The sequence below is a fragment of the Osmerus mordax genome, chromosome 6 (genome assembly GCF_038355195.1).
Source record: "Osmerus mordax isolate fOsmMor3 chromosome 6, fOsmMor3.pri, whole genome shotgun sequence".
Taxonomy (NCBI): Eukaryota; Metazoa; Chordata; class Actinopteri; order Osmeriformes; family Osmeridae; genus Osmerus; species Osmerus mordax.
In genome coordinates, this window is record NC_090055.1 from 21697359 (window position 1) to 21721642 (window position 24284).

Sequence of the window (24284 nt, forward strand, 5' to 3'; positions counted from 1 at the left end):
ATCATTTATGGGAAAATATTCTTGAAATGTCAGTATTAGCCTTAACCACCAGGCAGCAGTGCAAACTTAGACGTACACAATTAGCATTTCTTTCTTTTTTTTTACTGTTGGGTCATGAAGGACAGACAGAGTGTCAGAGTCTCTCTCCCTCTGTCACTGTCCCTCTCTCACTTTCTGACTCTGTCACTCACTCTATCACTCTGACACTGTCTCACTATCCCTCTCTCACCTTCTCAACCTCACTTTTGCACTCACCACCCCGCTATCACATGATCTCACTATCTCAAACAATCTGGCTGGCGGATCTTTGGGTCCAGGGGGAAGGAGCTGATCTCTGGGTCCAGGGGGAAGGAGCTGATCTCTGGGTCCAGGGGGAAGGAGCTGATCTCTGGGTCCAGGGGGAAGGAGCTGATCTCTGGGTCCAGGGGGAAGGAGCTGATCTCTGGGTCCAGGGGGAAGGAGCTGATCTCTGGGTCCAGGGGGAAGGAGCTGATCTCTGGGTCCAGGGGGAAGGAGCTGATCTCTGGGTCCAGGGGGAAGGAGCTGATCTCTGGGTCCAGGGGGAAGGAGCTGATCTCTGGGTCCAGGGGGAAGGAGCTGATCTCTGGGTCCAGGGGGAAGGAGCTGATCTCTGGGTCCAGGGGGAAGGAGCTGATCTCTGGGTCCAGGGGGAAGGAGCTGATCTCTGGGTCCAGGGGGAAGGAGCTGATCTCTGGGTCCAGGGGGAAGGAGCTGATCTCTGGGTCCAGGGGGAAGGAGCTGATCTCTGGGTCCAGGGGGAAGGAGCTGATCTCTGGGTCCAGGGGGAAGGAGCTGATCTCTGGGTCCAGGGGGAAGGAGCTGATCTCTGGGTCCAGGGGGAAGGAGCTGATCTCTGGGTCCAGGGGGAAGGAGCTGATCTCTGGGTCCAGGGGGAAGGAGCTGATCTCTGGGTCCAGGGGGAAGGAGCTGATCTCTGGGTCCAGGGGGAAGGAGCTGATCTCTGGGTCCAGGGGGAAGGAGCTGATCTCTGGGTCCAGGGGGAAGGAGCTGATCTCTGGGTCCAGGGGGAAGGAGTTGATCTCTGGGTCCAGGGGGAAGGAGCTGATCTCTGGGTCCAGGGGGAAGGAGCTGATCTCTGGGTCCAGGGGGAAGGAGCTGATCTCTGGGTCCAGGGGGAAGGAGTTGATCTCTGGGTCCAGGGGGAAGGAGCTGATCTCTGGGTCCAGGGGGAAGGAGCTGATCTCTGGGTCCAGGGGGAAGGAGTTGATCTCTGGGTCCAGGGGGAAGGAGTTGATCTCTGGGTCCAGGGTGATGCATCCATTGACCCGTAGCCTCTGTCCGCCCCTCTCTTTCCCACGATCCCACGCCCGGGGCAGTGAGGGTCTCTTGCCATTATCACGGCTCAGTCCCCTGGCAGACCACCAGCCCAGCGAGGGTACTAACGTAGCAAGCGTGTGCACACTCATCCACACCACACGCATGTCTGTGTGATGTCTGTCTCTGACTAATTCTGTCATCACTGGTTTAAAGGCATGTAATAAACAGTACAATTGACATTGTCTGTTAAGATTGACATACGTTATACAGGAAAAGTAATCCATTGTGTGATACAGTTTGTTTCGAGAACGGCACTTACTGTTTTGCAAAAAATATACATCAAAGCACCTGAGAAAAACTATAATACAGAGAAATAGACTCTGCAACAGGTGTTCATAAAGTATATACACTCACAGTCTATTAATGTAGACTAAAGCATACACAAGGAGGGGGAGGAGATGAAAGAGGAGAGGGGGAGGAGGGGAGAGAGGATGCAGTGGGGGATGAGGAGAAAGAAAGAGAGGAGGAGGAGGTAAGAAGAAGTAGTCATGGTGCTCTGATTAGCACGGTAGCTAATGAAAGGAGCTAGTGAGTGAGAACGACAGTGTTGCATCAATAAGCGTTGAGATCATGATGAAGCTATTCACCTTATTCCGCCCCGCCCACTTTTTTCATCTTTTTACACTTTCGTTGTATTGGCACTTCCTGTTTACCGGGGATATCATTCAATTCATTGGAGAACTGCCAAGAATTCCCGGTGGTAAAATATTAAATAATTAGGTCGATTTGTGCCAGATGTGCTATGTTCGTGTGTTACAACAAGTCAGCAATACACCCTTTCACTGGATGGCTTGAAAACGACTTTTAAGTTTTTATCTAATTCGTTTGCCAGTCAGATCGCTGCCCTGCGCTCTGCTGTGCTGCGATAAGTTACATTAGCCACAAACATAAGGGGCCGGTTTCGGAGACAGGGCTTAAATCAAGACTGGAGTAGGCCTAAGTCAGACTAGTTAATCCTGGCTATTTAAGTGGCTTGCATGAACATGGCATAAATTTGGCTTAGTTAGTCTGAGACTATGGAGTCCTGGAGTAAGCTTAATGAGAACACCTGGTTCAAGCCTCATCTCTGGGTCCAGGGGGGAAGGAGCTGATCTCTGGGTCCAGGGGGAAGGAGCTGATCTCTGGGTCCAGGGGGAAGGAGCTGATCTCTGGGTCCAGGGGGAAGGAGCTGATCTCTGGGTCCAGGGGGAAGGAGCTGATCTCTGGGTCCAGGGGGAAGGAGCTGATCTCTGGGTCCAGGGGGAAGGAGCTGATCTCTGGGTCCAGGGGGAAGGAGCTGATCTCTGGGTCCAGGGGGAAGGAGTTGATCTCTGGGTCCAGGGTGATGCATCCATTGACCCGTAGCCTCTGTCCGCCCCTCTCTTTCCCACGATCCCACGCCCGGGGCAGTGAGGGTCTCTTGCCATTATCACGGCTCAGTCCCCTGGCAGACCACCAGCCCAGCGAGGGTACTAACGTAGCAAGCGTGTGCACACTCATCCACACCACACGCATGTCTGTGTGATGTCTGTCTCTGACTAATTCTGTCATCACTGGTTTAAAGGCATGTAATAAACAGTACAATTGACATTGTCTGTTAAGATTGACATACGTTATACAGGAAAAGTAATCCATTGTGTGATACAGTTTGTTTCGAGAACGGCACTTACTGTTTTGCAAAAAATATACATCAAAGCACCTGAGAAAAACTATAATACAGAGAAATAGACTCTGCAACAGGTGTTCATAAAGTATATACACTCACAGTCTATTAATGTAGACTAAAGCATACACAAGGAGGGGGAGGAGATGAAAGAGGAGAGGGGGAGGAGGGGAGAGAGGATGCAGTGGGGGATGAGGAGAAAGAAAGAGAGGAGGAGGAGGTAAGAAGAAGTAGTCATGGTGCTCTGATTAGCACGGTAGCTAATGAAAGGAGCTAGTGAGTGAGAACGACAGTGTTGCATCAATAAGCGTTGAGATCATGATGAAGCTATTCACCTTATTCCGCCCCGCCCACTTTTTTCATCTTTTTACACTTTCGTTGTATTGGCACTTCCTGTTTACCGGGGATATCATTCAATTCAATGGAGAACTGCCAAGAATTCCCGGTGGTAAAATATTAAATAATTAGGTCGATTTGTGCCAGATGTGCTATGTTCGTGTGTTACAACAAGTCAGCAATACACCCTTTCACTGGATGGCTTGAAAACGACTTTTAAGTTTTTATCTAATTCGTTTGCCAGTCAGATCGCTGCCCTGCGCTCTGCTGTGCTGCGATAAGTTACATTAGCCACAAACATAAGGGGCCGGTTTCGGAGACAGGGCTTAAATCAAGACTGGAGTAGGCCTAAGTCAGACTAGTTAATCCTGGCTATTTAAGTGGCTTGCATGAACATGGCATACATTTGGCTTAGTTAGTCTGAGACTATGGAGTCCTGGAGTAAGCTTAATGAGAACACCTGGTTCAAGCCTCATTAGACTAAGTGGAAGCACAGGCTGTTGGTCCAATTGTGCTCATGAAAACCTGAAATGGAGTATGAAACACCATTGTTGCAGTGAATTTTGAGACAACACAATGACAGAGGCAAAGAGAATTCGCTCCAAAAATTATAGTGAGCATGAAAAAACACTACTAAAACTAATTGTATCGAACCATCCAGTCATTGAAAGCAAAATCCATACTGCTGCTATTGAACAGAAGAAAAGAAGTGCTTGGACTGAAATTGGCAATGAATTCAATGCAAATGAAGATGTCACCACAAGAACAGTACAACAACTGCAGGTGAGTTAATCTTCATTATCAGGCACAAAAATGTGTTTGTTTCCTGTTGCCTATACCCTGCTTATTTATGGCCTACCCAAATACAATACTCCTGCTGCTTGTAGCATTCACATTGAATGAATATCCTGTTTAAAAGGATAGTAACCTATTTTAAAGGGGCATATGCATGTTAAACATGGTGGTAGAGTAAGATATGTTGCACAAAGGAAAATCCATACCTATAGGTGAGGGGGAAAGAAATATAAAATAAAATAATTTCTCCACCATGACTTAAATTATCAGGAGACAAACTTATTTTTATTATGCCTTATCAGTACCAGTATTTCAGATTTCCCATATTACTATTTTTGTGACATCAAAAAAGAAAACTAATGAATGATATCTGCCTTCATAGGTTCTATGGAAGAACATTAAACTGGGATTAAAAAGAGAGAATGCAGCAAGCAGAAGAGAGCGATTTATTACAGGTGGTGGACCACCAATAAAGGACACGTGATGAATTGGGTGACTTGCTGTCTGGTATAATAGAGCACCAGCAACCTCTGGATGGTATACCAGACAATGACCATTTGGACAGTGAACATGGAGAACTGAGCACAAATGGTAAATATACCTTAGGTATATTTAACCAAGTAACCAAGTCCTGTAACCAAGTAAATTGGTTACAGGACCATATTAGTTGATTTGAGTTTGGAACAGTGGTCTTTTTTTCCAGAGGAAACCAATCAAGAGCCAGTTCACAACGAGCCTGAACCCTCCACATCTGCTATGGCACCCCTGGGAGATGAAGCTGCTACCATCCAACAGAGACCAAAAAAGATAACTATGCATGAAAAGTTAGCCAGAGAATTTCATGAGCGTAAAATTGAATATTTAAAAGAACATGAAATGAAAATGAGAATTCTAGAGGTTGAACTGGATATGAAATTGGGAGAGAGGGCTATGCTCCAAAAAAGAATTCTGCATACCAGTAGCCATGGTGAATATGAGGAATTGTGAAAAATTAATGTACTGTCATTTGGCGTGTGAGTGAGTATTAATCATCACAAACTACATTTTAACCAGCCTTGGTTCACTCGTTTAATTTTGCTACATTATTGTAATTTTGTACAGAAACAGTATGCAAGCAAAACTATACCATAATGAATACATTCCATTTTTAAATGCTGAAGTGCTGCACTGTGAAAGCAGCTCTGTGTGCAAGTCCTCGCTGGTCATTGGCTGCCTCTGCCACCATGGGCACATCTGCATCATCCTGATCTTCCATTGGCAGATCAGGACAGCCATGCTGCGTCAGGTAGTTGTGCAGCACAGCTGTAGCAATGATCACTTTGCGGCATCTTCTTGGCTTGAAACGAAGCGTATTTCGTAAGCACTGGAATCGAGTTTTCCATACTCCAAACATACGCTCGATCATCCTTCTAGTACGGATATGAGCTCTGTTGTACCTTTGCTGCTCAGCTGTTGTGGGATTTAGATGTGGTGTGAATAAATAGATACTCTGTCCATATCCACTATCACCAAGTAGTAGTCCACTATGTTGTCCTCTCTCAAATTGTGCACACAATGAAGAGTTGAGAAAAATCCTTGAATCATGGGTTGCACCTTTCCAACGGGCAACAATGTTTGAAAATTCCAAATTAGGAGTGCATACACCCTGAACATTGATTGAAAAACAGTTCTTACGATTCCTGTATTCCTCTGCATCAGGAGTTGATGGACACTTGATAGGAACATGACATCCGTCTATACAGCCAATCACTCCTGGGAAGTGCCCATATTCATAGAATTGCACTTTATAGTTGGCTTGCCCAGCAGCATCAGGGAACTTGATGTAAAGACTCATCAGTTCACAAATGGCACTGCAAACTTTGTGAACTATTCTACATACAGTTGGTTCACTGACACCACACAAATCACCAGTTTCACGATGAAAGATTCCACATGCCAAGAACCTCAAAGTGATCAGAACTTGCAGTTGATTGGACACAGGCCTTCCTCTTTGAGACAGAGAGGAAAGTCTAGGCTCAAGCAAAGTAATTATCTCCAATGCATTTTCCTTGTGCATACGAAAGCGGTCTCGAAAAGTTATTTCATTTGAATGGCTTTGCTCGCATCTTTCTCCGCCGCCATTACGGAACTACAACACAAACTAGCGCACGACATCAACGTCATCGTTCTCAGCCACTCCCTCTGTTCGCTGATTCGCCGGTAGAAAATCAACCTGAAAAATCTGACTTACGTACTTCATGGCCAGACCTATGTACAGAAGCAAAAATAAAATTGAGCGGAAGTACGTAGGAGGGCAGAGCCAGGCTAGGGTTTTTCCTGCATAGAGAACATTTTGTTGTCCCGGGCGCCAATGACAAATCCCGACCGCCAAAGGCAAAAAAAAGTCTGCGATGAAGAAAAAGAAAAGCTGTGTTCATCACGCGTGCAATGCATGTCAGCGAATATTTTCTCAATAGTATGTTTAAGTAGGCTACAGCCGAACCCTCGTTCTGTTTTGATCAATAGTAATCGAGTTGATAAGCGTGTCTTCTTGTCTGATCAATACGCAACTGTGAGGTGCGCGAATGGACAGAGTGGCCAATAAACTGTCGTTCTGCTGCGAGAGCCAGCCCGACGTGCACGAATACACCTGTACAAATGCAAATTAAATTTCCACTCAAAATGCTGACAAAAGTTTGATTTACGATTTCAAACGCAGCCTCCATTGGTATTCTTAACCTGGAGTGATAATATATAGTGCAGTGTTTCCTCTAAATTTCTGCTGCCACGTTATCATAAATCAGGCTGTACAAAATTTTAGGCCGTCTATCAGCAGTGATTGTTAGAGTGCATGTCGGAGAATTGTACGGACACACGCTTCACACCGCAGTTGAGATTGCGTGTGTGCGTCCTTGAGAACTGTAAGTCGTATAATTTATGCTGTCAGTTCAGTTAAGCCTGTTATTGTATAAGTCTATAGTTCTTGCAAAACACCTGGGAATAAATACATTGATTAGAAAAAAAAGAATATACAAATATATATATATATATACATTTCTTATCTTTTTTTTTTTTTGGAGCACCGAAGATCCATTTTGACCCAGGAAAAACTCTGAGTACATGTATTTGAGATTCCCCCGCAAAACCGACCAGCTTTAGGAAGCAAATCGTTACGAAAATTCAAATGCAAATGCATTTCCATAAATGCATTTGCATTTTAAGAATGTGGCTGCATTATTTGACTCATAAATGAAATTAGTAATCAATCATCCTATTTGCATTTTAATTTTTTGTGTGCTCAATCTTTCACTTAAATAAAATGAAAAAGAAATAGACATTTAAGATTTAATTTTCAAAACATGCCCCATCAAATAGATACCAAAATTAAATTTGAAATGTAAAATTTGATAATGAAAATGCATTTTCATTTTAAGAACGTGGCTGCAAAATTGTGACCACAGTTCAAATTCAAATGCAATTCCAGAAATGCATTTTCATTTTCAAGAACGTGGCTGCAAAATTGTGACAACAATTCAAATTTAAATGCATTTCCAGAAATGCATTTTCATTTTAAGAACGTGGCTGCAAAATCGTGACCACAATTCAAATTCAAATGCATTTGCAGAAATGCAAAATGAACGAAAAAGCATTCTGAGTGGCGCAGCAGAGTGACGTCAGTAGCCGCTCTTCTTCAGCTCCCTGCTGACCGAGCTACCCATCTTGTTCGGTAGGGGGCGGTGTGCACATCTGCAATGCATTACATTGCAATGCAGCAATGTAATGCAATGCTAACACGAACACGCGAACACAGCGCTGTGTTCGTCTTGGTAGCGATTGCGCTGAATTCGATGTAACGTTCCGTTGTGCGGTTTAGGCTTAAATTAATTATTTTCATGAACAGATTGACAAAGTTTAGGCTGTGGCAATGAAGTTCAGGTTAGTAGTCAGATAGTTTCACCTATTGAAAGACTTTCTGTCGCCGTTTGACTTCCTAAACAGCTGTGTAGATGTTTTTGTAGTGTGTCTTGCGTAGGCTACAGCGTTGCAGTGAGCAACACTGGTTTGAAACCACAGGTAATGATAATTTCACCAACAAATTGTTTACTTGAAATTTCATAATAAATCCTACAACGAAAATTTATTTGTGAGGAATGTTTATTTTAACAATTGAAAACAGATGCATCATATACCACTGTAGTATGTGTTGCCCGGGCAACAGAGGCTATTATGCTAATGCTTCAGTGAAATAGTAGACTACCGTTTCCGAAAGTAGATGTGGGTCTACTTCCTTAATAATATCAGCTAATATTGTACATTACATTTCACAATTGTGTTTCACATCACAAAGTACAATGAGTAACTAGAGACCCTACAATTTCTGGGGAAATTGTAGGGTGTGCTTGCTTGCGTCGGTTGCACAGGGGTCCGTTTTTGAATATTTATAAAGATTACATAGATTTAAAAGCATCTTTTTTTTGCTGCTCATTTACAACTCAAAATACGAGTGAAGTGTAGAATGAAATATGATGTCTTCTCATTTCCCCTGCAAGAGGCAGCCTCATCGCTGAATCAAAACTACTAAATTTGGCAGACCGGTGTAAAAATTGACCTAATCTCTATGACTTAAACGTCCTTTTAAGTTTTCCCTTCTCGTGATATTTTCAGGCATTTAGCCTACTCATATTGCATTCATTCATTAATAAAGAACCCCCTTTGAAGATTATTCTACGACGTTACCGGCAGTAGAAGATGGAATCGCGATTCAAACAGTACCATCTGCTAACTGAAAATATGCCCCAAAAACATAAATAAGCTTGAAATTTATTTAGTGGAAAATAGCTCATTCATAAAAAGCTCACTGGTAGCGATCATTGTCAGTAACAACGCAAAATGCAATATAGCCCTGTGTGGAGAAGCTGTCCCGGTAAATTGTACTACTACGGTACAGTACTAGACTACTGCTGTGTTCGTCTTGGTAGCGATTGCGTTGGTTGAATTGGATTTAACGTTCCGTTGTACGGTTTAGGCTGAAATTAATTATTTTCATGAACAGATTGACAAGTGAAGTTTAGGCTGTGGCAATGAAGTTCAGTTAGTAGTCAGATAGTTTCACCTATTGAAAGACTTTTGATTTAAGTAAGGGGAGTGCTGAAGGATTTAAATCTTTGTGTCTATTCCAATATGTAATGATAGTATTCAATGACACAAATCTGTGTTCTAGAAAGAGTGGTCTGGAGTCGCAGAGGTCCGATAATATCAGCTTTAATGCAGCAGTTGGAAATCAACAAGTACAGAGCTCTGGGGCTGTCTACGTTTCCCTACCCGCAACAGAGTTTGGGCTGGTTCACAAAGTCCAACTGCTATCTTTCCCTGCCCCAGCATATAATATACAGTGCAATTAAAATAAAAGATGAAAAGAGGGTTGAGCTTGTTCTCTCGTGCATCAGGGAGTTGTTCTTGCCTCCGCGTCCCACCTGCTCGGGTGCCATCTCCACCCAGATCCAAGGTTGTTTCTGAAACTGAAAAGATAGAGACACAAAGAACAGCCTGCTTCCCACACTCAGTGTGAGACCCAATGTTTAAGCCTGGGCACACTTCTAAGTTCATAACTTTAATAAGCACAATGCATAACTTTAATAAGAACAATATATTCTTTAAGACATGCCTCCTTCATAAATCCTGTTGTTATATTCACTCGTGCACAGTGCCCGTGATGCATTCAGTGATTAAAATGCCACACATATTAATAACTGGGATCATAGTTAGTGTCGTGCCTGATATGCAGCTGGTGATTACAGTTCTAAAATATGTGTTGTAATGTATTATACATTCTTTAGTACCGAACATGTTCTGTCGCCGTTTGACTTCCTAAACAGCTGTGTAGATGTTTTTGTAGTGTGTCTCGCGTAGGCTACAGCGTTGCAGTGAGCAACACTGGTTTGAAACCACAGGTAATGATAATTTCACCAACAAATCGTTTACTTGTAAAGTAATGTCATAATAAATCCTACAACGAAAATGTACATTACACATCACAATTGTGTGTCATATCACAAAGTAAAATGAGTAAATAGTTATCACCCTGGCCTCTTTGCTTGTGGCGTTTCTGCAGCTGCCTTGCAGTAAAGCTATAGTTAGCCTAGCTATCCCCCAAGTTAACAGATGCGAAACGAATGTTCTGGCAAAGGTAGTCACGCGTGTTTTCGTGACGTTAGTGACGTAGTGACGTTAGTAACGTCAGTGACTGTGGCTAGCAAATTAGCCACCGTTAGCTTCACTTTTCGCCACAAAAACGTAACTTGAGCCTAAACCATGCAACGGAACGTAAATCCCAATAGAAGCAACTCAATCGCTACCAAGACGAAACGTTTGACACCTAGGTTGTCTATGTAGGCCAAATATTGACTGAGTTTTAGGGGGGCGAAAATAAACAATAATAAATATATATGTGAGAGAACAAAGGTTGTGCTCTCGCCGAAGGCTTGAGTACACCCAATAATATATATGTGAGAGAACAAAGGTTGTGCCCTTGCCGAAGGCAAAGCACACCCAAGAAAGGCTGTTCCTGCGAAACAGCAGTGAGAATGCTGAAAACCTGAATGGGGATAGCTGACCATGCTAAAAAAGCTGAACATTTAGTATTAAATTAAATTAAGGGAGTCAGGTGGCTGAGCGGTGAGGGAATCGGGCTAGTAATCCAAAGGTTGCCAGTTCGATTCCCGGTCAAGCCAACTGACGTTGTGTCCTTGGGCAAGGCACTTCACCCTACTTGCCTCGGGGGAATGTCCCTGTACTTACTGTAAGTCGCTCTGGATAAGAGCGTCTGCTAAATGACTAAATGTAAATGTTAGTAGAAAGTTATAAGCTGAAGCTTCAAAGCGCCCGAAAGGTATTTTTGAAAGGGGCAGGAGCTGGACGAAGGCATAAAACTACAGAAAAGAGAAGGAAATGCAAAAAGAGAAATAATTCAGAAGAATTTGAAGCGGATCATTTCTTGCAAGTGTGTCAAAGTGGTATTTGTACAGACTGTATTAACACCGTAGGCGTGAACAATGCATGCATCGTCATCGTCGTCCATCTGACTTTAGCCGAAGAAGCTAGAGAGAGGATGCAATGGGAGATTTCCTATAGTAAGCTAGATACTGCTTCAAATTGAAAACGGAGAATATATTTAGAGTAAAGACAGGTTACTTAACATCTGTGTTCAATATCGTCAATTAAAAGTGAAAACTTTCCAGTTACGAAGCGTTTGTTCGTAGGATTAACGCCAGCTGCAGCAAACACTTACACTGCGTTCACACTGCAGCGTTTTTTAAACTCTCTGCACCGCTTGCCTTCCCACAGTGCCCCACGCTCGGGGGCGTGTTAGACAAGTTAATACAGAGTTGTAGTTCTCTAAGGTCACTGTTGTAGTCATGGCCAAGCGTGCAGATTTGGGTTCATGTACTCACAATATCGATCAAAATACCACTTTTACACAACATTTATGTAAGTGCAAGATTTTACTAGTGCAAGATTACAGTAGAATACATGTTACGCCACCGGTCACTCAACCAGTCGTTTGTAGGCTGGGCTAGCGAGCTAGCAGTGGCACAGAACAGTCACGTAATGTGACGAGACTGAATTTAAAAGTAGGCTATAAAAACACAGTAGGAACAATGACGACATCGGCAACCATGCACCATGCATTATTAGTTTAATGTAATCTTTAAATTCAGGCTCGTCACATTAGTAACTTTGTTCTGAACAGAACTGGGTGTGCAGACACATACGAAAAGTTTCTCCTCCATCTTGAAATTGTGAAACCTAGAAATGTTTATCAAGACCAACGGTTGCTACGTTACAAGAAACAAGAAACAAATCCGATTGGCCAACGCTAGCGTTTTCACGCTCCTCATTTACATAAAGTTGAGAAAATCCAACTTGCAATGCTCCGCTCCGCTCGCCTTCCCAAACCCTACGCGAGCGTCAACGCCTGGTTTCATTGAAAATGAATTGGAAGCCGACGCCCCGCGCCGCCCGCTCCGCTGCAGTGTGAACGCACTGTTACGCGACCCCGGTTTGGCTGTTCGTGACGGTCAGCTATGACAGTCTTGAGCCTCGATTTTTAAAGATTTCTGTGAAACTTGCTAAAATAAAAACGATCTAGCTAGATTATGTACACTTAACCCTTGTGTTATCTTCGGGTCGTTCTGACCCATCAGTCATTGTGACCCACCGTCGTATTGCGACAACTTTACCGCATACAAAAACAAAGTGAAGCATTTTCTTTTAACCGTTGGGCTGTCTCAGACCCCCCACATTGCGAAGGTTAAAATATTTTTTTTAATTTTTTTTTTGTATTGGGTAAAATTGGGTAAACACAACGATGGTTCGTTATGAACCTTTGGGTCATGTGACCCGAAGGCAGCACGAGGGTTAAAGTTCAATGTACGTACCTTGTTTGGCCAATTTGGTCGATTGTGGAAAAAAAGTCCAACCGTTTTTAGTTATGGAGAGCCATCGCGCTAGCTCGATTATAAGAGAGGGATTATATTTATCCCACTTAGTACTGCTAGTTTATGTACCCTTAGTATAGTTAGTCCACATATTTAAATTTTAGGTATATGTTTATTGTATGCACCTTCCTGCCAAAGCAAATTCCTTGTCTGTGCAAACTTTCATGGCGAATAAATCCCTTTCTGATTCTGATTCTGAACAGAAATGTAGCTGGAATCCACACCTCAAACAAGTTAACCTAGACGCAAAACTGTACGTCCAATCCCCCAAAAAAACGGATATTTTCCGAGACCCAAGACTCTTCCGAAACCAGAGATATCCTTTATATGCATGCGCGCAGATGGCACTGGGGACGGGGGGGACATGTCCCCCCCAGATTCCCAGTGACCCCGATCCGTCCCCACCACTCTCCCTACGTAAGGCGACAAGCATCAGTTCATAACTGCACAGCTGATTAGGCGATGTTAGCGATGTTAGCTTGTATTAGCGTGTGTAACGCAATACACTGCTTAAATAAGCAAAGTGTATTATGCTTATTTAAAGTATTTTTGGAGCCGGCGTTTGTGCTTTTGGGCTTGGCGTCTTCCTGTTTGTCATGAAGATGACATTAGTAGCCCCGTTCGTTTGGCTGGTTAAAATTGAAATGTTTGGCTCGCTCCCTTTCATTAACCTATTGGTTGCCATCAACCACGACACAAAAAAGGCTCAATGGCATTGCTGTGTGCCATATTCACCAAGACAGACTTGACAAACTGGACAGACAGCCCAGCAATATCTTCAGGGAAATGAAAGGAGGAGAAATGTTTTTGGGACCTATTGAGTCTGCCTCTAGAGGGTACATTTGTTTGGCTGCAGAGGGAATTTGTTTTTTTCGGGGTTTAAAAAAAAAAAAATTTTGTTTATTATTGGAAAAACAATTACAAAGAAAAGTCATACTTGCAGAGGGAATTCCGAATATTTAATTTAAAGTGTAAATTTCATTTCACATTTCATGCTATGAAGGCTATACTTATTTTATTTATTTAAATCTATTGTTTAAGTGTTTATACTTTATACCGTTTACATACACATTGTTATATTTGTAATAATTTACATCCTGCTGAGATCAGCAAAATGTTTAAATAAAACATTTGCAGAGGGCATGAAGTTTTGGTGCGTGATTGACATACTAATGTTTATTGCAGCTTCATATACTGAAAATACTGTAAATGTGAGCTCTTTAGAAGTTACATTGGCTGGCTGAAAGAGAACAATTTTTCCTACATTTTAAGGTATAACTTGTTTCTGTAAGTGAAACTATATGACAGTTAGAGGAATTTGTTTGACAATTTAGTTGAATATCAGAAAAAGAGCAGGCAGCAGTGTGCCACTCTGCTTGCTGCTCATTCAAAAAAATCAAGAAGGAGCAAACATTTTAATGTATTTCAAACTGTCATTATTCAAAATTGGCTGAATATTTAAAAAAGATAAATCATTTGGGAATAGCTGAATGTCTTGTGAACATTTTAAAGGTTGAATGGTGTCTCTAGCTGAAAGTATGCTGAAGTAGTTACGTTTGAAAGAGGAGGAAGCTTTTTAATGATTTGAAAGGATTTACCATTACTTTTAATTGGAGAATAATTTGCACAAAAACCTTAATATATTATTAAAAAGTATAAAAGTGAGAAATGAGAAAAGTAGATCCTCAACTTTGGTTGGAGGTCGATGCAAAGTAAGTCGGCCCACAACACTCGGACCTCTTCTTTCCATGGTCAAAACAATGATAATACAGGGTCTGATTCCGTTTTCTCCAGCTGTTCGAACTCAGCTGAACTTCAGCTGATGCTGGGCATCTCTATTAGCCTTAAATTAGTACCAGAGCCTGTTTAAGACATTCTCTTTTAGTACCGTTATAAAGCGGAAAGTATCTAAACCGGAAATGAGAATACGCGGATGGCGGTGCCCATCGTGACTTCCGGAATAAGGTGAATAGAACTATCAGGCTGAATAGCCTCTACCGGAGGCAGTGTGTGTGTGATCTGGAATTGAAGCACTGTGTGTTGATGAAAGATGCTGGTGTCAGCAAAAAGATGGAGGGTAGATGAACGGGCTGATTGTCACTCTGCAGAGTGGAGAGCTCTACTGAAGCATGTCGATGTCAGCTGCTTCACAAACTGTGTTTGTGAGATACTGTGTGTGAGTGTTTGTGTGTGTGCATGTGTCTGTGTGCATGTCTGTATGTGTGTGTGTGTGCATGTGTGTGCGTATGCATGTGTCTGTGTGTGTGCATGTGTGTGTGTGCATGTGTCTGTGTGTGTCTGTTTGTGTGCCTGTGTCTGTGTGTGTCTGTTTGTGTGCCTGTGCGTGTGTGTGCATGTGTCTGTTTGTGTGCATGTGTGTGTGCATGTGTCTGTGTGTGCGTGTGTGTGCGAGTTTCTCTGACCTGTGGCCCCTCGTTCTTAGAGACAGCATTAACTATCCATTCTGTCAGCTGTTTGTGTTCACGGTTCCCAAAACACTGTACACGTCAACAGAAGGGAGTTTCTTATAAGCAAATGAACTATAGTGAGCAACATCACACACACAGACACACACCATCTTATTATGGGATGGTGGTATTCCCAGCCTTCACTCTCATCCGGAATTAATCTGGTCTCAGCAAGCCAACACTCCACTCTTTGTTACATTGTCTCATTTGGAGAGAAAGAAAGAGAGAGAGCAGAGAAGAGAGAGTGAAACAAGCTGGTATTGAAAGATTCATCCCTGTGTTAGGGTTAGTGACTAAGCTCACGTAGGCTCCTTCTCTCCTCCCTTCCTCTCTACCCCCTTCCTCTCTCCCCCTCTCCCTCATTCCTTTCTCCCTCCTTCCTCTCTCCCCCTCTCCCTCTTTTCTCTCTCCCTGTAATGATGATGGTCATGAATGATTTGAACCTGCGATATCTTGATCTGCTGTTGAATGCTCTACCACTGAGCTACACCCTGACCTTGTATACACCGAGCTGGTCTAAATGCTGTTACACATACAGACAAGAGCTAGTTACTATTTCAAAGCAATGTCATAGATAAGATGATATTGTTACACTATAGTATGTTCACCATGCCTGTCAGCTGAGATGTGGTAACTTTACGATGTGGCTACTGAAGACAGACCTCCTTCACTCTGACCACCTAAATACTGTGGAACTCTGCACTATTAACCCTTGTGTTATCTTCGGGTCATTCTGACCCATCAGTCATTGTGACCCACCGTCATATTGCGACAAATTTACCTCATACAAAAACAAAGTGAAGCATTTTCTTTTAACTGTCGGGCTGTCTCAGACCCCCCACATTGGAATGGTTAAAAGAAAATTATTTTTATTTGTTTTTGTATCGGGTAAAATTGGGTAAACACAACAATGGTTCGTTATGAACCTTTGGGTCATGTGACCCGAAGGCAGCACAAGGGTTAAACTATTACACTCTACACTGTGGCACTTCTGATCCTTGATCTTCTGCTGTACTTTCTATCTGCACTATTTGTATGTTGCTTTGGATTAAAGAGTCTGCTAAATAAATCAAATGTAAAATAATCTACAACAAGAGTCTACCTGGGTCTGTGTCAGCCTGGATCTGGGTCAGCCTGGGCCTACCTGGGTCTGGGTCAGCCTGGGTCTACCTGGGTCTGGGTCAGCCTGGGTCTGGGTCATGCTGGGTCTACCTGCCATCCTGCCTGGGGGACCTGGAAGAAAGTAATTTGTTCAGATAAACCAGGAGATAGTTCTAATAAACCAGGAGACAGTTCTAATACACCAGGAGACAGTTCTAATACACCAGGAGACAGTTCTAATATACCAGGAGACAGTTGGGGTTAGGGGACTAGTTAGTTCTAATAGGATTTGGGTGTTTCTGAGACTTTCTGCTGTTTTACTGGAATTCCTCAGAGCGGGTTAGGCTCCAGCTGGAGACTGAGTTGCTGCTGTTATTACAGCTGGAGACGGCTGCTGTATGCAAGGCCTTTATGTGTGTGTGGATGTGTGTGTATTTATACATGTGTGTGCATGTGTGCGAATATGTGTGTTTGTGCATTTGTGTGTGTGTGTGTATGTGTTTGTGCATGTGTATGTGTGTTTGTGCATATGTGTGTGTGTGTATGCGTATGTGTGTGTATGTGTGTGTGTGCTAAATGACATCCTGAAGGAGTTTTGAAGAGAGGGCGCCTGCATGGAATCTTTCACTTGGAAAATAAACATCACCTCACTGAAGACAGAGATCACCGCTCTACTACACAACCTCCATGTAGCTTCCACATCACATGCAATATCGGCCAAAGACAATAATCCTCACAGAGATCTTGGTCATAAATGAAACATCTTTCTTCTCATGTGGTTTGCCAGGCCCTCTGCAGTTTCAGAGCCTTGCTGTAGCAGATCAGGCCCTCTGCAGTTTCAGAGCCTTGCTGTAGCAGATCAGGCCCTCTGCAGTTTCAGAGCCTTGCTGTAGCAGATCAGGCCCTCTGCAGTCCCAGAGCCTTGCTGTAGCAGATCAGGCCCTCTGCAGTCCCAGAGCCTTGCTGTAGCAGATCAGGCCCTCTGCAGTCTCAGAGCCTTGCTATAGCAGATCAGGCCCTCTGCAGTCCCAGAGCCTTGCTGTAGCAGATCAGGCCCTCTGCAGTCTCAGAGCCTTGCTATAGCAGATCAGGCCCTCTGCAGTCCCAGAGCCTTGCTGTAGCAGATCAGGCCCTCTGCAGTCTCAGAGCCTTGCTATAGCAGATCAGGCCCTCTGCAGTCCCAGAGCCTTGCTGTAGTAGATCAGAGGAATGTTCCGGGTCCGGAGCCAGAGCTGTAACACATGCTGAACACTCCTGATACAGGGAAGGTAAACTGACGCTTTTTCTTCTTATTCAGAGTACATATTTTCAACCATGTTTTAGAGCTTGGCTGTGATGCGGCTGTGAGGAAGGTCTCACTGCCCCTGATCCAGCTGGTAGCTTGTCTCACTGTCTCTGATCCAGCTGGGAGCCTGTCTCACTGTCTCTGATCCAGCTGGGAGCCTGTCTCACTAGGGCACTGTCTCTGAAACTAGAACTCACTGCTGACTTTCATGTTGTGAGAAGAGAGAACAGGGTTAGGGAAGAGAGAAGAAGAGAGAACAGAAGAGGAAGCAGGAGTTGTGCAAACATGTCAAGAAAATGATACTTTTTAATATATTTGTTGTGGTACAAATGTTATTGTAAATTATCTATCCCTTTGTAGCGGGGTTTGCTCGTTTAAGATAGAAATACTTAATTTATAATAAAGTCTCTCGGAGCACCAACTTAATATTGGTTTATGACATTAAGGAATCCTATGTTCAATATGTAATAATCAGTCTAATCGTAAGGAATTAATTCGTTCTAAGTGTAGAGCAGATCAAATAACATGAGGGATCAGAATACGCGAGTTAAAAATTAAACACAATGATTTATCTATAATGAACAGTAATGGAAATGTGTTATTGGCTTTGGTAAGAGTTTGATGGGCTAAAACATGAAACAAAACATACAATGGGTCAAATGGAAAGAGCGGGACGGGAGTTAGTTTTACATGTAAGTCTAATCAAAACACACAATATCAATTACTTCATGCCAATGTTACAAGTAGGAAATATAGCTAGTCGCATTTACGTTCGCCGGTGTGTTGAAGTTGTGGGTCTAAAGCGGAGTCTGTTTACATTTATATTTACATTTAGTCATTTAGCAAACGCTCTTATCCAGAGCGACTTACAGTAAGTACAGGGACATTCCCCGGAGGCAAGTAGGGTGAAGTGCCTTGCCCAGGGACACAGTCATAAGCACGGCCGGAAATCAAACCGGCAACCTTCTGATTGGTAGCCCGATTCCCTAACCGCTCAGCCATCTGACCCACTTAAATCTTGGCCCTAGTAAACTAATCTTTGTAATCCGATCGAAAGGTTCTCTCCTGAAAGTATAATCCGCGGTGAGACTGAGTTTGGTTATCTCAGTGTCGCAATTGGAATTGTGTTTGGTTACTTCTGCAGAATCGTTCTGATATAGTGTTGCAATCACTATAATGCTGAATCTATCAGCCAATCGGAACGCTCGTACTACATACCGTGATATATACCGTAACCGTGATACAAAATTACTCATACCGTGATAGAAGATTTTAATCTACGAACCAAAACATTTATAAATGTTTTTTTGATATATTAAGAAGTTCCTTTATTTATTTATTTTGTTGTATTTTTCATATTTTTCATATCTGTCTCTTTATGTTTTGCTGCATTGTTGCCTTTGATGTTCAGTTCACTTTATTTTGAAAACAACAAACTGTATATGTCATTGACAAAAAAACAAAGGCTTACATATTAAAGTGCAAAACTGTAGGTTTAAACTACCAACTACAACGTGATAAAAATAAATAAAAAATAGGGCAAATTATTTAAGTCAGCAGTGCAACAAATTTCTATTAAACACCTTATCAAAATACAAAAGTTAGGTCTGCATAATAAACAAAGTGCAACATGTTTAAAATGTAAGAAACAATGAACAATGGTGTCCAGCTCAATCAAACGTCAGTTAGACATGTGTGCTGTAGTGTAAAAATGTCAACATGTCCACATGTTCTGGACTCAGGCTAGCTCTTTTCTTGGAAACTATGTTTCCAGATGCGGAGAAGAGATGCTCGGAAGGTGTTGAGGTGGCAGGTACACACGAATAAGAGTTTGCCAGAACAGCCAGAGAGGGAAACCTTGCCTCATTTGCTTTCCACCACTGCAGAGGATCCGTACTTTTAGGCAGAGGCTGTTCCCCAAAATACTTGAGAATCTCTTCTCTCACTGAATGACTGATCACATCTGCCTCGTCCCCACTGTCATTCTGGCTGGATGTCTCTTCTGAGTCCGACCCAAGAAATGTGTCCAGCAACGACACAGACCTCTTCTCTGTAACACCTGCTGATGTTTGGGCCTCTGTGGTATGCTGCTGTTGCTGACTCTCTATCACTCTCCTCTTTGCTTCTAGTGCAAGGGCTTGCACTTTCATCTGCAGTTTCAGGCTTTCATCTGGGGACATGAATTTCATTCTGCGAAACCTGGGATCCAGGGCAGCTGCAATTACACTGGTGCAGCATCTTTGAAGGCCATCTCAACCTCCCACCTTTTTGAGATTTCATTTGCTGCAGCAGCCTGAAATCCCTGCACATGGGTGTTGTCAAAGGCTGCATTCTGTGTGGACTTCATCAGTCCTTTAAGAGGGCAGGTAGAGAGGACAGGGTCACATATGACCCCCCACTAAGATAAACAGTAGCACACTCAAATGGCTTGAGAGCTTGTTTTAGCTCCTCCAGCAGGCTCCACTGTTCAGCTTTGAGGTCAAGGAAATGCTTTGCTCTTTTAGTTACTTCTGGGTCTGACAGAGTTGCTGTAACAGGCCATCTCTGCTCTAGCAGGCGGCTGATCATGTAGTAAGAGCTGTTCCATCTTACACTAACATCTTGAATCAGTTTGTGTTCAGGTTTGCCCATTTGTTTTTGTTTTGTTTTCAGCTTTGAGCTGGCCATTTCACTCTTTTTAAAATGTTCCACCAAGCACCTTGCAGCTCCAATTGCTTTGTTAATTTGTGGATTATTCAGTGCTTGATTTACCACTAGTAGTCATACTATAGCTTACGAGTTCCCAGTCATTGTTAATAAAATGGCAGGTTATGCCCAAGTGCCACTTTTGTGGCAATACTTGTCCATGCATCTGTAGTTAAACTGACCATGGAACTGGAAGAGGAGAGGGCAAGTTTGACTTTCTGGAATTCGTCCTCATATTTCTTCTCATCATGTTGGTGAAGCATGTTCTCTTAGGGAGAACGTAGCCTGGTTGGAATGTTTTAACCATAGCACGGAAACCCTCATCTTCTACCATTGACAGGGGTCTCATGTCTTTGATGATAATGTTAAGGACAGTATCAGTAAGAGCTGCTGCATATTGTGGTGAGCAATCCTTCTTTTGCAGGAATTCGTTCATGTGGCTTTGCCTTTTACTAAGAGAAAGAGAAAAACAAATACATCATAATTATTTAACATGTAATAACGAAGACAGTAATATTCCCTATGATCCTTTGACTTACACCTTTCATTTTATTGATCACAATTATTCAAACGGTATCTATTATATTTATGGCATTCCCCACACAAAGAAATGTGCTTAAAATAATGGCAGCCACATCTCTGCTTCTCAACATCTCTTTTCCCTTTCCTCCTCCATGTCTCCCTCCTCCTTCTCTCCCTCCCTTCCTCCTGTTAGTCAAGCCTCTCTGCTGGGCATGCCCGGCTGGCTGCATGCACGTCTGAGCAGGGCAGGATTGGGAACCTGTTCTCCAGCCTTTCAGCTGCATGTCAGTCTGAGCAGGGCAGGAGTGGGGAGCCTAACCCTAAGGGAGCCTGTGTTATCCAGCCTTTCAGCTGGCCGGGTTGGCGGGGCCAGAGCCACCTGCCAACTCAGAGCAAGGACACAAAGCATGCTAGCTTATTTAGTTAAACTGCACAGAATATCACACATACCAACACATAGGGAGTCAGGTGGCTGAGCGGTTAGGGAATCGGGCTAGTAATCTGAAGGTTGCCAGTTCGTGCCAAATGACATTGTGTCCTTGGGCAAGGCACTTCACCCTACTTGCCTCGGGGGAATGTCCCTGTACTTACTGTAAGTCGCTCTGGATAAGAGCGTCTGCTAAATGACTAAATGTTACCACCAAAGTGAACCGGGATCTAGTTCGGAGCTGGTGCTAGAGCCAGTTCGGAGCTGGTTCAAGGAACCTTCTAAGAACCGGTTTGCTTTTCCACGGGCTAGAGAGCCACCACAGAGCCACGTCATTACGTCACTGTATACGTCTCATCTTTCCCAGCAACGCTAGCGCGGCAGCGCCAAACACAAAGCAGAGCCCGTCTAAAGGCTGTTTATCAATCCGAAGAACGCTAAGAACGCGAGGTTGAGATGTGTGTGGTCACGGTAACCCCACCCCAAGCGGTTCTTACTTGGTTCCCAATCGAGCCCAGCTCCGAAGTGGACCAAAGAGGAATTTCACATGATTTCAGGTGACTGATGTAGCACACATTCAGTTTAAGTCAATGAAGAAATTTGAAATCATGTGAATGACAATGTTGCAATCTCAGACTGGGATGAGTAAATCCTTTCCATTTTGCAGGATTTCCCAATGTGATTGGCTGCATTGATGGCACCCACATCCCCATCATAGCTCCATCCATTAATGAAGGAGACTATGTGAATAGGAAGTCATTCTACAGCATTAATGTGCAGGTAGATTTACTGTCTTACAATAATAAAGACTACAGCACAACTTTAAAATATTGCAGCTAATATCTCTTCTCTGCACTGGCAAGATTATATGTGCTGCAGCACATTTGATCTCAAATGTGGAGGCCAAATGGCGTGGCTCGGTACATGACTCAAGGATATATCGCGAGTCTACCCTGAGCAACAGAGTTGCAAATGGTAAGTTAAGCTTTGAACAAATAACATTCCCTTGTCTCCCTCTTCTACCACACTCACAATGTACCCACTATATACTTACAGGAGAGTTTCATGGCCACCTGCTTGGTGACAGAGGGTACCCATGCCAGCCCACTCTGATGACCCCTTACCATGACCCTGAGCCGGGCCCTCAGCAGTGGTACAATGTGGCCCACTGTAGGACTAGAGCCCGGGTGGAGATGACCATAGGCATTCTCAAAGCCCGGTTCCAGTGCCTACGTAGACTGAGGGTAAAACCAGAGAGGGCATGTGATATTATTGTGGCATGTGTTGTTCTTCATAATATTGCCACTATTAGAGGAGAGCAACACCCTGCCGTACAAAACGACCCTGAGGACGACCATCCCCTCCAACCTGCAGATGTCCAAAATGGGAGAGAAGTCAGAGACATACTGTGCCGCACACACTTCCACCAACCCTGACACTGAAATAAACACAAATCATTGCCATTTCATTTTGTCTTCTTTATTGCCTACAAATAGAAATGCAACAATTAATATTAATATATTGTTCTGACAATTAACACTCACTCACCTGTGACCATGCACCCACCTGCAGCTGGTGTTCTAGCAATTCAATTTCTAGATCCGTCTTCTTTATCTTCCGCCCCAAATACACCATCTCTTGGTCAGTTTTCTCAAGTCCTTAACTGGTAACTGGGAATACATTAGGATGACATTAAATCCCAGTTCTACACACAGAATTCACCTGCCATTTACTGAACATCTCACTGTCTGTAGCTGTGCTTTGGAGGTTGATGGACCCCTCTCCTGGCAAGGCTCATCCATGCTCTGTTCAACAGGATCGGACTGTGCATTTAGTTTTTACATTCATTACTCTCATCACTTCAGTGTACATTTTAAACTGACAATTACACCCAAGACTGTAAATAAAGTACACGGAGAGAGAACTATCATATATGTAGCTACCATATATGTAGGCCTCTCTGCAACCCCGTCTGTGGCAGCAGTCAATGTGTCCTCATCATCATCATCATCATCATCATCATCATCATCATCATCATCATCATCATCATCCTGTGATGAAAGGTATTGTTTCAGGATAGTCAACACCACTATGCATAATGGAGTATTGAGTGGTCTACTTACACTTGGTACCGTTGTGCAAAGGCTTGCAGGAGGCTCTACCACTCGGATTACACCATCAGTGACTAGAAGTGGACCAGAGTGGAAAATGAAAACACATTCACACACATACTCACACATTTTTACATCTTATGTAGGCACTTGTGTCCTGTGGGGTGATTGGCTCTGATGAGCTTCCTCCAGGGATGCCTTCAGCCACTGGACGGCCAATGTTGTGGCTCAGAGCCAGCTCTTCTGCAGAGGTCAGAGGTGCTGGTGGTGGCCCTCCACCCGTTTTGCGTGCCTCTGCCTTCTTTGTATTTGCTGAATTGAACTCAGTGTTAATTTAAGCAAGATATCAGGCGACAGGACATTGTGTGTTTCCGCCACTACAGGATAAAATAGGCAATGAGGATATTCACTTTGTATGTCAAATATGATACCAAAGTGATGGAAGCTACAATCATGAACCTATAGGCCAAAAGGCTAAATATGCCTTACCTGTTTGTATTACGTTTTTATATTTCATTTTCAGTTGTTGCCAAGTGCACTTCACGCCTGTGGGATTGCACCTATATGAACATTGTATTTGATTAAATTACAATTCCAACACTTTTTCAGCTGTAATATTAACGGACATGAAATATTCGATTTATGGACTAAATTCAAACTTACGCATTGACTCGATCAGCAATTCTTTCCCACGCCAATTGTCTGTCCTTCGCAGCTACAGCCGTATTACTTTTTTTCCGAAATATGTGCTCGGACTCGCCATACGCACGGATTAAAATGTCCAATTCCATTGCGGTGAAATAGGACGCCCTTTTTTTGTCGCCTTTTTCCATGGTGAATCCTAGTATTGGAGCTCCATAGATGTTGGCTTTTAGTAGAACTCGTGCACGCGCTAAACTCAGAGTTGACGTACTCCGAGTCGAATTAACTAATTCATATCAGGTGTTCTGGAACCGAATTTTCGGAGTTTCCCATGTTAGAGTAACTCAACTCTGAGTTCAGGGTTAAACTCAGAGTTTGTTAAACCCGCTACCTGGAATACCCCCCTGAGCCCTGCAATGACATTTTATAACAAT

General features: G+C 43.3%; 1 pseudogene; it reads left to right on the top strand.

The window, feature by feature from the left end:
• The first annotated feature begins 19227 nt into the window (after positions 1–19227).
• LOC136944401 (putative nuclease HARBI1) lies at positions 19228–22544 on the top strand (annotated as a pseudogene).
• Positions 22545–24284: the final 1740 nt, after the last annotated feature.